This window comes from Sceloporus occidentalis, unplaced genomic scaffold (assembly GCF_023333645.1).
Source record: "Sceloporus occidentalis isolate IW3139 unplaced genomic scaffold, rSceOcc1.0.p SCAF_3, whole genome shotgun sequence".
Taxonomy (NCBI): domain Eukaryota; kingdom Metazoa; phylum Chordata; class Lepidosauria; order Squamata; family Phrynosomatidae; genus Sceloporus; species Sceloporus occidentalis.
The window spans coordinates 13,633,454-13,648,167 of NW_028316983.1; the positions used below are offsets into that span (position 1 = coordinate 13,633,454).

Here is a 14,714-nt window from a genome sequence, read left to right on the forward strand (position 1 = left end):
TGTGTGATAATCTCCTATAGTTCTATGATTTCAAAGAACAGTTTAATGAAACAGTTATTGATGGAACTGTTCTATTACAGATCTACCAAATTAATTGGAAAAATCACTTCATTTCCCCTTGATACAGACCTACACATACTCACTCACTTTCTTCATCCATCACACATGCGTGCACACATACACACACACACACAGAGTGTTAATGAGGATAATGGCAGAAGAACATGGGCAATTAAAAAAACAACAATGATAAAATAACTGTGATCATGAAGCAATGCAATTAGGTTAAAAGGGAAGCATGGGTTGAAAGCAAGGGATGGAACGAAACGGAACTCTGATTAATATCTTCACTAATTCTGAAATTAATTGATTTGGAAATTGGACTGAGAAAAGCAATAGCAGGAAGGCTCACACTTTTGTGTATATATGCAGAGAGATTTTCTGTGAACATGCCATTTCGGTGTCTCACTGGATTTTATTCCTATAGCAAAAAATAACAGAAAGAAAAGTTTCCACAGACCCCATGGGTATTTCTACTTGTTGAGGACCTCAACTTAAGATGCTACAACCTGAGCCAAAGGGAGGAAATGACAGAAACATCATTAGCTACCTGCTACACTTTGAATTAATGCTAAAAATTTAGAAACAAACCTGGCTCCAGTAGCTCATTCCTCCAATACTGTTTCTAATCATAGTTCATAATAATTATCTAAAGCAACTGGTGTTTTTTTTAAACAAAAAAAAAATAGCTATAATTTGACAGTAACTAGTTTCTCTCCCTCTTCCTCCTGCTCTTCATTTATGTGTTTTTGCACATGATGTTACTTCTCTAAGACTTTCAGCCTGTATACACATATTTAGGAATAAGTCTAGCTGGGCTTAGTTTGATTTATTTTCAAGTGCAAAGGCAACATGTTTTTCAGTACCAGTTGCTGAGATAGATACCCAAGGGGCAGGGGAAGGTTGCTATTGCTTTTATGTCCTCCTTGTGAACTTTCCATAAAAAAAGCTTCCTTGAGTTGCATTTTGGGTGTGGGGGGAATGTAAATCTAGTAAATTGATGAAAATAAATAGGGATCTGGTTGGCAATTGTGGGAACAGAAGACTGGACTGAGACTTCTCTGTTTCATATATTGGACAGTCCAGTTTTTATCTCACACACGTCAGAATAAATCTCATTGAACAAAGTGGGACTGACATGCATAAAGGTGGTCAACAAAAAAACAGGCTTGCTCTGTTTGTGTTGGAACAGGGTTAAACCTTTTCAATTAATGTTCTCATCTCTGGTGCAATGGCATTCACCTTTTCCCTATTGTCTCCCCATAGTGACACAACCATCACAGGCTCGGAAAGAAAATGTGAAGAGGTGAAATGATAGCCCTGTTTAAATATTTGAAGGAAGGGGGGGGGGGTGTCAAGAGAATAGGACCCAGAGCAATGGGTTCAAACTACAGGAAAAGGGATTCTACCACAACATTAGGAAGAACTTCCTGACAGTAAGAGCTGTTCCACAGTGGAATGCATTGCCTTGGAGTGTGGTGAAGTATCTTTCTTTGGTTTTTAAACAGAAGCTGTATGGTCATCTGTTGGGATTGCTTTGATTGGTTATTCCTGTATGGGAGAAAGGGATTGGACTGGAGGACCCTTCAGGTCTCTTCCAACTCTATGATTCTATGATTCTTTTATTTTATGATCATCCCCATTATCCCCATCTTTTCCACAACTCGATCAATGTACTGTGCACTTTACAGACTAACTAAAACAGAATGTAAGATCTTTGCCCAAGGAGGGAGAAATTGGTTAGTGATTCCCCTGACAGTTGATCTTCCTTCCTTCCTCCCTTCCTCCCTGAAAGAAGAACATACAGTTAAAGATAACTTCTTTACTGTAAGAACTGTTCAGTAGCAGGGTAGGGTGCCTCAGAGGGTGGTGGACCCTGCTTTTTTAGAGATTATTAAGGAGAGGTTGGAGTGCTTTAGCCGGGGATTCCTACATGGCAGGGGATTGGACAGAATAGCTGTTGCAATCTCTTTGAGCCCTAAGATTCTATGGTGCTATGAAAGACCTGTAAGATCTTATGCGTCAAATATCAAAACAATTCAATTAGTTTGGGGCACTATGCAACATGACCAACAGCTGTGAGAGCACTATTTACTTTTCCACCCAAAGTAGCAAATTGTGTTGTTGAATTATCTGCTCCACTGCCAGTGCATTCCAACTTTATACTTTTTCATGGATGGTATTGGTTGTCAGAGGGTACTTGGTACATGGAATAGCAACCTCAGTTTGTATGTTGACTTCAGCCGAGTCCAGGCATCTCTTCCAGTAAACAGGCAGATTTGGAATTTGAGACCATTATTTTGCTACTGCCATCAAGTTCCAAGGAAGTGGTGAAGCTGGTACCATCCACAGCACTATATTATATCTATCTAGCGTAAATTCTTTTCCAAGCTCTGATAATGCATTTGTTAAGGGTGTAGCCATGACAAGCTTCAGTATCCTGTCATGACATGTTAAAGCCAAACATTCAGTAAACCGATTAACCAGCAGAGGTGACAAGACAAAGAACAGAATTTTCATAATTCAGTTGGTGGGGTAGCATGTTAGAATCCCAGGATAAGAAAGCTGAATTGTGGGAGATTCAGGAGAGAAAAAAGACAGCTCTTCTTTATACAGTGCATAGTTAAAAAGATAGAACTGGCTTTGCAAGTTGTAATTATGACTGCTGAGATGAATGATATTAAAAGGAGATTAGAGAAATCAGTGAAAGGTAGGTTTATGAATCAATACTAGGGGCAGCATATTCTGTCCAGTATCAGAGACTGCATGACTTTCTGTAGCAGTTGCTGGAGAACATGAGAGAATGCTTTTGCATGACTTAATTGTGGGCTTACCGGAAAGGGAACAGCAATTATTGTGTGTAGATAATTCAATAATTATAACAGAGACGTGTCTTTAAACTAGTAAGACAACTTAAATTACGATCTTTCTTTGGTGAATCTCCCCTTCATTCCCAACACACTTTTAGACGTCCTTCTAAGTTCATTCCTCCTGGAACTAATCACAATATAGCTACCTTTGAAGAAGTAGTGTTAAGAGATGTTGAGAAATTGGAGGCCTCTTTAAGGAAACCTTGGTACAACTTAAACTATCAGGAACATTGCACCTTACAGAGGTTAGCTTCCAAACAGGAGATCATAATTAAGCCAGCTGATAAAGGGGGAGCTATAGTACTCCTTGATAGAAAGGATTATTTGCAAGAGGTGCTCCGTCAACTTTCTGACCACACCAGTTATCAAGCCTTAGATACTGACCCTACTAATTCTATCAAGTTTGTGATCAAAATTCTGGCACAGGAAGCAGAAACATTGGGATATATAGATTCGTCCATTGCCTCATTCCCAATACAGGAGCATCCTCGTATCCCAATTTTTTATGTGTTACCCAAAATTCACAAAGAAGGTTTCCCTCCACCAGGCAGACCCATTATTTCTGGATCAGGTTCCCTTTTGGAGCCTTTATCTCAATACTTAGACTCTTTTTTGGCTCCGATGGTAGTCAAAGTACCTTCATATATTAAAGATACACGTCACTTTATACAAAATGTAGAGAATACAGAGGTCAGTCCTTTTGGGTGTCTGGTTACCTTGGACGTGAACTCCTTATATACTTCCATTCCCCATACAGAGGCCAGAAACACAATAGAACAATTTTTACACTCCAATAAGGTGAATAAACCTCCAATACATTTTTTATTGGATATTTTGGATGTCATCCTTGAAAAGAACTATTTCAGGTTCAACACACAATTTTATCTTCAAATTAAAGGGGTAGCGATGGGTAGCCCAGCAGCTCCAAGTATTGCCAATTTGTTTATGGCTAATTTGGAATTGACACATATTACTAATTCTGAGAGTAATCCTTTTTATAAATATTTTCAATATTATGGAAGGTATATTGATGATATTTTCATTGTCTTTTCAGATAGATCAAAGGTTGAGTCTTTTTTCATTTGGATTAATTCTGTGAGTCAACACATCAAATTTTCTTGTCAGTTTGATATCCAATGCATTTCTTTCTTAGACGTAGAGGTCTACATTCATAATCATAAGATCGGAGTCCGTAATTTTCACAAGATAACGGACCGCAATTCCATGCTACATTTTACTAGTTGCCACCCTTACCAATTGAAGAAAAATTTACCATATTCCCAATTCCTAAGATTAAAAAGGAATTCTTCCACCAACATCCATTATGAGATGGCAGCTGATCAATATCAATCAGAGTTACGGGATAGAGCTTTTCCCTCTTATATTGTACAAGATGCCAGAAATAGAGCTACCCAAAAGGACCGTTCTACATTATTTCTTTCCTCGAATAGGAACACAGAGAATAGGATTATAGGCTCTTTCACTTTCAATCATGCCGCTCATCGTATTAAACATATCATACGAAGACATTGGCACATAGTACAGAATATTCCAGGCTGCTTACAGGCACCCATCATAGCTTTTAGGAGAACTAGAAATCTCAAAGACTCTTTAGTTCACACAGATTTTCAAGTACGTACTCAAGAGACATCCCAGGTTAGAGGACACTACAAATGTGGTCATTGTAGTTGTTGTAAACTATCTTTAAATATCAAATCTTTTACCCATCCAATAACAAAGGAATGTTTTGAGTTGAAATCATTCACTAACTGCAACTCCCTAAATGTTATCTATGTGATCATATGCCCATGTCAGAAAATGTATGTAGGTCAAACTTCCAGACCATTAAGGATTAGAATTTCTGAACATAAAAGTACTATTTGGAACAAAAGTTTGGACACCACACTGGTGACACATTTTTCACAATTAAACCATTCTCCAGATTCTTTAAAATTCTTTGTAATCGAGCAAGTCAAATTTGGTTTATTTTATAGTGGAAATAGACAAACTAAGCTCTTACAAAGGGAGTCTTTTTGGATTCATAAGTTAATATCCAACACACCTAAGGGATTAAATGAACGTCTAGATTTAAGTTCCTTTTTGTGAGACTTCTGAAATTTAATGATTAGACAATACTACACATAAGGTTAAGAATATCTAGTTCATGTTAGCACATTACCATGGGTTTGGAGGACAGAATGGCAACTTAAGGTTCATTGTTATTATTGTTATTTTTTGATTGGAAATGCATGGATAACATGTTATAACAGGAGGTTATATACTACAAATGCAATTGGATGATTATGAATAATATCATGACATAGTACATTCAGCCATATATTCAAGCTTACTTTGTGGGATCTGCAGTATTACTTATCCTAAAGGATATACCTTTAAGGAATTACATGCTCTAGATAATCACCTGTAGCCTATTATAGAGGTAAAGTATATTACAACATACACTCTCTGGAAATTTTCACTGAGCAATTGCTTTATCAGTCAAGCCATACTGTTTGGAGACGTGGGTAAGCTATTATAATGTTATCTTGAGATTGTATTCCATTATGCATATTATTATCCCTGTTAACTGCTGCATTAATTTTTGTCAACCTTGTATGTTTAGAAATATGACATAATGTCCAGTCCTAATCCGACATAAAATACTCCGAATTGCTGAGGAAGACCATCTAAGGGTCGAAACGGCCCTAAAACACTCCGGAGGTAGCCGTCCTCAAGCCTTATTTTCAAGCCTTATTGCTGCAAGTACCAATTTTATACCCTATTGCTGCAAGTACCTATGAGGATTTGTGCATTTTGACGTATGGGACTGAATTGTTGCCTTGCTACCAGGGAAGACTACATGTCATATTCTCATACCTCATTGCTGCAAGTACCCATGAATATCTGCACATTTTGACTGATGGGACTGAGTTGCTACAGCTTCATTATATGGTCTTGGACCTTCTGAGACGATTGCAAGGACACAGTACTATGTCATAGATGGATATACAATTGTTCTAATGTTTGGTATGACAATTTAGTACTGTTAATATAAATGTATATTGTTTAATATATGAGACACGGCTCTGTTATAATTATTGAATTATCTACACACAATAATTGCTGTTCCCTTTCCGGTAGGATTACTTTAGTGTAAGCTTGCTGTTCTTTGTTTGTGTTTACTTGTGGGCTTCCCATAGGCACCTGACTAGTCAAAGTATGAATAGGATGCTTGTCTATATAGGGCTTTGTCTGAGTAGGCAGAGCTCTTCTTACATTCAACTCGGAATGGATATATAAAGCCTGGGGCAACTGGGTTCCAGGCTAACTGGATTGTAACATTACATTCTTCCATATAAATCTTCCTAGGCTTTGAGAACTACAATAGAGAGGTAGGTTTGGCACAGGCATGAGGGACGGCTTTCTTGATGCTTGCTCCCAGATTATGAAAAATCTTTTTCAAGGGAAGTTAGGTTAGGTCCATTACTTTTGTCCTTCCACCAGTAGGCAAAAGCCCTATGTATTCTGCCAGGGCCTAGCTGTGATGAATAGAGGTTTTAAAATAATATACTGGAATTTACACAACAATGTACTGCTAATTTAATATGAGTCCCATGTTTATATAGTTTTAATTGGAGTTGTAACAGGATAATTCATTTAATTAAAAAAATTATAATTTATTGTGTTTTTACTGGAACCAGTTTTAGTTATGCTGGAAATTGTCTTGCACTTAGGGTTGCCATAACCCGGTTGCAAACGGGATCTTCCCGGTTTTGGCAGCACCTGCCCGCTCCCGGCCCGGGTGCTGCCAAAAACCGGGACAACCCTGGTTGCAGCTGGGTTGCGCTGCAACCCGGGGCCTCGCTGTCCTCCTCCTCCTCCACCGCATGGAGGAGGCGGAGGAAGAGGAGGGCAGCGAGGCCTGGGGCAGAGGAGGCGAAGGGGGAGGTGCTGCCTTCCTACGGGCTGTGCAACCCACCTCCTCCTCCTCCGCCCCCCGGCCGCATGGAGGAAACAAAGGTGGAGGTGTGTGCCATCCTCCCCGCCTCCCCGCAGCCTCCTCCCTCCTGCCTGGTCCCTTCAGAGGCCCAAGCCTCTGAAGGAGCCGGGCAGGAGCGTGGGGGCTGCCCACGATCATGGGGATCGCTGGTGGCCTCCTCTGCCCTTATAAAAAAAAGTTCTACATTTAAAAAATTTGTCCTACATTTGTCCCGGTTTGGAGGTCCTGGGTTATGGCAGCCCTACTTGCACTGCACCCTGGGGAGAAAGGTGGGATAAATAAATAAATGGAGAAGGGATTCCTTTAGCCACCATCATTGACTGCAGAGTGATCTCTTTTATGAAAAATATATAGAGAGAGGCCTGGGGCAGAGGAGGCAAAGGGAGAAGCCCCGCGTCGCCCTCCTAGCCTCCCCGCGCAGGCCCGCGCTGCCCACCTCCTTCTCCTCTGCCTCCTCCGCCCCACCCCCAGGCCGCGTGGAGCATGGAGAAGGGGGGAGGAGAAGAAGGAAGAGGAGGAAGAGGAGAAGGAAGAGGAGGAGGGGGGAGGAGAAGAAGGAGGAGGAGGAGGAAGCGGAGGAGGGGGGAGGAGAAGAAGGAGGAGGAGGAGGAAGCGGAGGAGGGGGGAGCAGAAGGAGGAGGAGGAGGAAGAGGAGGAGGGGGGAGGAGAAGAAGGAGGAGGAAGAGGAGGAGGGGGAGCAGAAGGAGGAGGAGGAGGAAGAGGAGGAGGGGGGAGGAGAAGAAGGAGGAGGAAGAGGAAGAGGAGGAGGGGGAGCAGAAGGAGGAGGAGGAGGAAAAGGAGGAAGAGGAGGGAGCAGAAGGAGGAGGAGGTGGAGGAAGAGGAGGGAGCAGAAGAAGGAGGAGGAGGAGGAAGAAGAAGAGGGGGGAGCAGAAGGAGGAGGAGGAGGAGGAAGAGGAAGAGGGGGGAGCAGAAGGAGGAGGAGGAGGAAGAGGAGGGGGAGCAGAAGGAGGAGGTGGTGAGTGGCCAGAGGCCTCAAGGTTTTTTTAAATTTTATTTTGTGTGCTTTAAGTGCTCCCTTGCTTTAACAATGCTAGTGTGGTGGTGGTGGTGGTGGTGATGATGATGATGATGATGATGATGATGATGATGATATGAGTCAGCTTGAGAGGCATATGCAGGCACTGTTTCTTAAGCTGAGAGAGTGTCACCTTCCAAAGTGTGTTTTGGGTGCTTTTAATGCTAACAAGTCTCCCTTGTTTTGACAGTGATAGTGTGATGATGATATGAGTCAGCTTGAGAGGCATGCACGCACTGTTTCTGAAGCCAAGAGAGTGTGACTTTCCAAAGTGCCTTTTTTGTGTGTTTTTGGTTCTTTAATGGTGATATTGATATCAGAAAGCCTCTGAGGCATGGCCAATGTAAATTGCTGTGATCTTTACAAACTCATGCGCAGTGAAGAAAAACCAAAGTCCCTTGACCAAGTACACGCTTCTGAGAAGTGCACTTGGTGCAAGAACGGTGAAACCACCTTGACATGTTCAATATGCCTAGCCATGTGAACCCATCTTCAGTGTGAAACCCAAAGAGTTTGGCTATGCAATAAGCCCAATATGCAAGAGGCCATCTTAAGTAAAGCCATGTTCAATGCCCAAATGTGCTGTATGGAATGGGGGGGAAGGGGGGTTGGCCAGAAAGGGAAGTCCATTTCTGCCATCTGTCTAGGAATAATGCCCAAATGTCCTCCATTTTCATCATGCCTAAGAAACATGCATTTATATTAACATTTTTTAAAAATCATCATTTTTTTCTCATGTCCTCCTTTTTTAAAAAATGTGTCCTACATTTGAAAATGTTGTCCTATATTATTTAATTATTTATTTTTGGCTCACACCCCCCCCCCCCCCCGGTTGTCTGGGGGACACCAACCCGGCCCCCGGCTCAAAAAGATTGCCTACCCCTGAGCTAAACCATTCTGGATCTGTTTACTAGTCAGATGGAAGACCATCAAAGGAATACCAGGGATCTCCAGACAGGACTAAGAAAGAATCCAGCTTGAAACCTCTGGACAGCTGCTAACAGCCAGAGTGGACAATAGTAGGCTAGCTAGATCAATGGCATAAGGCATATTTCTTTCCTATGAGTCCAATGAATGTCCAGAATGTTCAAGAATCATAACTCAAAAACATATCCCAGCATCATTGAGGCCTGTACTATTATTGAGTGTTTTAACTGGTGTTGCATGCCCAATCTGTAGTTGCATTTTAATCTGTTCTTCCATATTTAGATCCAAAGGGAGAGGTGGGTAAGAAATAATTAAATAATCACCACCACTACTAGATTGCAATGAACCTCATGGAGAACCCTGTTAAACCCAGACTCTATATATTTTTTAATAAAAAACTTATTAGGATATATTCAGCACCCTTTCCAGCCTTACCACCATCACCACCACTATTATTATTGTTGTTGTTGTTGTTATTGTTATTATTAGGAATCCTCTATGTCAATTACAACTGCTTAACCTGGAATTGCATACTCATGACTTCTATGTAGTCATGGTTCCCAATTCAGGGGTTATGCAGAAACCATGAAAGTCCTCCAGTATTCACTTACTGGCACCAGTCTGTTCCTTTGTCAATCAGGAAGCAGTTGGCTGATGGTTCTACTTCTGTCAAACAAGCGATTTCTATCACAAAGGGGAATTACAACAGGGTACCTATTTCTGCCTGTCACACCAGAGATTGCCCATGAGAGAGTTAGGGAATGGCAACCAACTGCTTCCCAAGTGACAAGGGAAGAGACCCCCGTCCACAGCAGCAGCTGCTTCCCAGTAAATTGAGATCAGGGAATCGGGCTGCGATTCAATGTGTAAGTATGGTGCTTACATACACACATCTCATACAGGATTCCAGCCATCTTCCTCCGTCTCCTCTCCCCATCCCACCCTGCATTTGTTTATAGCCCACTTTTTTCTCATTCCACACTTATGAAAGTTGAATGAAAGAGAGTGAAAAATAATTCCACTGTTAAAAATAACATTAAACCAGTCAAACAAACAAAAGCTATTAATAGAATAGAATACAGTAGAACAGAACAATACACAGACAGAAAAGAAAAAAAGGAAAAGAAATGTGTAAACACTTTTAAGATTAACTGGTTTTTTATTTTTGCATGAGCTTTCATGGATGTATGAAAAACTCATTTCTGTGGATGCAGTACAATGGGATGGTAAGTGCTCAGAAATGAAGCATATTTACACAGTTGTGGGAGTGGATGGAATGTAAAGGGATCCAGAAAGATGTAAATCATTACCCTTGCCCTAAATTTTCAAAGCGCTGCCAAATGTGACATGGATCTTTCAGATCTTAAGTCAGTTTCCCAAAGTTCAAAAGTCTCTCTGAAAAAAAAAATCATTTTGTTATGTGTGCAGTAGTGAGGGCTCTTGTATTAAAATATGTAGTATGCCATGAAGCCATTGTCTTCATTCATACCTCTGCTAATGGATTGGAATTTGTGAATATAATTCAATTGAGCAGTTTCTCTTTCTAGTCTTTCTTTGTAATTTCCTTGTTCAAGGATCACAACCTGTAAATTCTTTACTGTGTGTCTAGGAAGGTTGAAATGTTTGCAACTAGATTTGGGATTTTACTATTTCTAATGCCAGCTCTGTGTCTTATTTGTCCAATGTAGATTGTTGACCGGGATTGCTGACATAGTTAATTCTTCTTCTTCTTCTTCTTCTTCTTCTTCTTCTTCTTCTTGTTCTCCTCCTCCTCCTCCTCCTCCTCCTCCTCCTCTTTACTTCATGAACGAAGATTCAGGAAGGATTCATCCATGCTTTGTACAAGCGCATTGATGACGTTGGATGTATCCTTCGAGCCTGTGCAATGGATTTTTCTGGTGGAGCGCAGGATGCACAGAACTGGCCTCACCCTTTAAACCAGAGGTTCGACTGCTGAGGCCTTGACAAGCATGGACGGTGGCAGCGAGGTCCTCGGGTTGTAGGTTTGATTAGAGTTTCCTTTTCTTAGATGGTTGACCTTACAGGGTTAGACAAACACCATCTGCCCGGGTTTGGGATTAGAGTATTCCTTCTCCTAGGATGGTTGCCATAAGGCTAGAGAGCCCATCCTGCCCTTTGGCGCTCTTGGTCAGACCCTTCGGTTGTGACCTGACCTACAGGTGGCTATTATACCACCGCCAGCATAGCTCACAACTTCATTAGGGTATGTAAGCCTCTCCACCACACAGTCAGAGCATAGCTGGAGGGGAATAGGTGGCTGGAAGATGACAGTTAAGGAGGGAGGAGCCTCTTTCTTCAGGCTATCCCTGGTGGAGCTGGGCCTGCCTGATCACTCCCTCTCAGGCCGTAATAATAATAATAATAATAATAATAATAATAATAATAATAGATTTATTTATAGCCCACCCAGTCACAAGGAATCTGGGCGGGTTACAGCAATAAAAATACATAAATATAAAATACATAAAAATAAAAATACAAAAATTCACTCTTCTTCTTGAGGCTAGCCCTGATGGAGATGGGCCAGCCTTTTCACTCCCTCCCAGGCCAGAAGATGACAGTTGCCATGGAGGGAGGGCTATAGTTTGGCATATAGCACATTAGAGGAACAGCAAGTAAATAAATAGTGGGTGATATTATTGGCCCCTGTAATATTGCTCCCAGAGTGAATGAGGGGAAGAGTTGGTATCTTGGTTTGTGTCGCTATATTAACCTTACATGTTATGTAACTACTTATAAGCGAGTAGTTGTATAAGATTTGGAGATTGTCTGTAAGCTGATAAGGGCCTGCCTCCTAGGGCTTGTGAAAGGGTTGTGTTATTCCCCAGAATTGGCTGTAGGCTGTTGATGTCTTAACTTGCAATATTTAATAAGGATCACTTGCTATTAAATAGTTTAGGGTCACATAAAGTCATCATTATGGCAGACAAAGTTATTTCCTTTTGATTGTGAGTTTCTAATACTGCAGTCTTAATGACTCTGTCAAAAGCTTTATTTTGAGACCTTATATCCCAATTATATCTCATGTTATAATGACCTGGCACCACCGGTGAAACATCACTGGCAGCAGCATAGAATAAAACTTGTGTCTCAAACATTCCTTTTCTCTCTCTTTTTTAAATTTTTTCTTCAGATTTTGCCAGGTTCGATGGAGAAAATAATTGCTTTTGTTCACAAGGAGGATAAAATAACTTTTTTAAGATTCCCCTTTAGCCTTAGGGAAATCTCTTCTTCCATGCAGCTAAGGAGCTAATATACTTTCTTTATCCCTTCCACCTCTGTCCACAAGCAATGTCAACATAGTTAAATGTGTACCAAACCAAATATAACTTGGGAGAATCAATGCCTGCCATGGAACACTTTTAAAAAGATGAAGTCAGTCAAACTGACCTATACAGTTTCATGGGCACTTTAGAGCATCTTCACATGGATATTTGGAAAGTCATTGTGTTCTGAGGCCACACAAAGTATGCACTCAATAGCTTCATAGCCTTTCTGGGATGCACAAAATGTAATCTGTTCTGTAGGAAGCAAGTGAGTATTTTCAAACACAAACATGAAACAATCACTTTATAGAACACTGGGGAAGGGCTGGACCTCAGTGACAGACTAAGTCTTTCATGTAGAAAATTCTACGCTCAGTTGCTGGGGTTTTCTAGTAGCGCCAGAAAGACTCTGGACCAAAACCCTGGAAAACTCCTGCCAGCTAGTAAAGAAAATACTCAACTAGGTGGGCCGCTGGTCTCACTTGATATTAGTTGTTTTCCTTTATTCTAACATTCTGAAGGAGGTTTTCACTTTTTTTTTGTTGCTGTTAACTGCCCTCAACTCGACCTCAACTCATGGTGACCCTGTGGATGAGACATCTCCAAAACCCACTGTCTTCTGCTGCTCTGCTTAAGTCTTGGAGCTTCATGCCCATGACCTCCCTGATTGAGCCTATCCATTTCTTTCTACTACCCTCACTCTTTCCCAGCATTATTGACTTTTCTAATTAGTCATGCCTTCTCATGATGTTGCCAAAATATGATGGTCTCAGTTTTGATCATCTTGGCTTCTAGGGGTATTTCAGGCTTGATCTGTTTGTCTTTTTGGCTGTCCAGAGTATCCTTAGCACTCTTCTCCAGCACCGCATCTCTAATGAGTTGATTTTCTTTTTATATGCTTTTTTTCACTGTCCAGTTCTCAGATTCATACATAGTGATGAGGAATACCATGGCTTGGATGAGACCCTGTTGTAAAGTGTCAACCAAATGTAACTTTAATATTGCAAAAATTTCTCATAGTGTTGTTGATTGTCAGTAAGATGCCCCTATAGTGAGCAAGCCCATGGATGATGGGATACCACCCCCACTCACCTCCTGGCCTGGAAGTGCAAATCAACTGATGTTCTAACTTCAGCGTTCTGTGTGCATTTGCACTGTTGCTATGTGCTTTCCAAATTGTTTCCAGTTTATGGCAATCCTAAAGCAAACCTGTCAACAGGTTTTCTTGGTAAGTTTTGTTCAGAGGGCTTTTTTTTGCCTCTGCCTTCCTCTTGAGGCTGAGAGAGTGTGACTTTCTTAGAGAAAGGTGGCATATAAACTAACTAACTAAACAAAAGTTTGAGCTGTAAAAATAGCAACAAGTATCAAATATCAAGTGGAAGAGGTACAAGAGCCCAAAGTAAGGTTTTGATTTATCATTAGCTCTGTGTTTTATAATTTTATAATTTGGCATTTTTGTGCATTCATGTGGCCTCTGGAACTTCTGGGTCAGAATACGGCCCCCTGGATCCACCAGAATTGCCTACCCTTGCAATAGCTGACGAAATTGTGACTAAGGCCATGCAACCAATTTCATCAAATCCCCCCTTCTCCATAAAGCAAACTGGACAAATTTATACCTGCTCTGGATCAAATCAGATTGGCCCAATTCAGTTCCAGAAGAGAGCACCGGAGTTAAAAGTAAGGATGTAAACCTTCAAACATTTCATCCCCACAATAAGGGAGAAAAAATGCTATTGTGAAGCTTTTACTCACACATCCCTTTGGGAAATTATTCTGTGCTGAAAAAACACATTTTTCCTGAAAAAAATGTGAGTTCTTTAGTACAAAAAATGTTTCTCACACATAAAATCCTTTCCCCCAAAAGACGGGGGTTTGTCCAAAATTTTGAGAGGGTTTTGTGCAAAAAATCCACCAATATTACACCAAAAATTAGAACCATGCTTTGCTCGCTGATAACTTAATTTCACATTCTGGAGAAAGAATCTCACCAGAACTTTCCCATCAATTCTAATAGAGAGGGATTACTTGAGATCATAGAAATTACACAGTCAATTATGTTTTCTGAAATCTTTTTGTTCTTTTGAGTTGGTCTCTCTGAGATTTTTTATCTTACCTTGTTTAAAAGCTTTTTAAAAAAAATTTGTTTGCTTTTCTTGTTAGTTCTTTATTTGCTTGTTTATCAGTCTCTGTGTTTTATGTAGTGTAAATTCCTTCCCTTACATTGTCCTTTGTTGTTGCTGAAGAGTGTAGAATCCTCTGCATGCACCTCTGTCTCTCCTTCTTCCCATCCCAAAAGGGTCAGGAAGGCAACACTAAGGCCTGTTCCAGACTGCCAAAATAAAGCTGCTTTGGTCTCTTTGGAGGTATGCTATTTAAATGATGCATGCATCCTAAGAATCCGGAAGCTGCACCAAAGCTGCACTCCAGTGCTTAGGAATGGAGTGTGGCTTTGGCGCGACCTCCGGACTCTTAGGACCCATGCATCACTTAAATAGCATACCTCCAAAGAGACCCGAAGCAGCTTTATTTTG

General features: G+C 40.9%; 1 protein-coding gene across 1 annotated transcript in view; it reads right to left on the reverse strand.

Annotated features, from left to right (window-relative positions):
• The window catches only part of CDH4 (cadherin 4), a 587,236-nt gene that overhangs the window by 224,134 nt on the left and 348,388 nt on the right, over nucleotides 1-14,714 (reverse strand). The window lies entirely within an intron of this gene.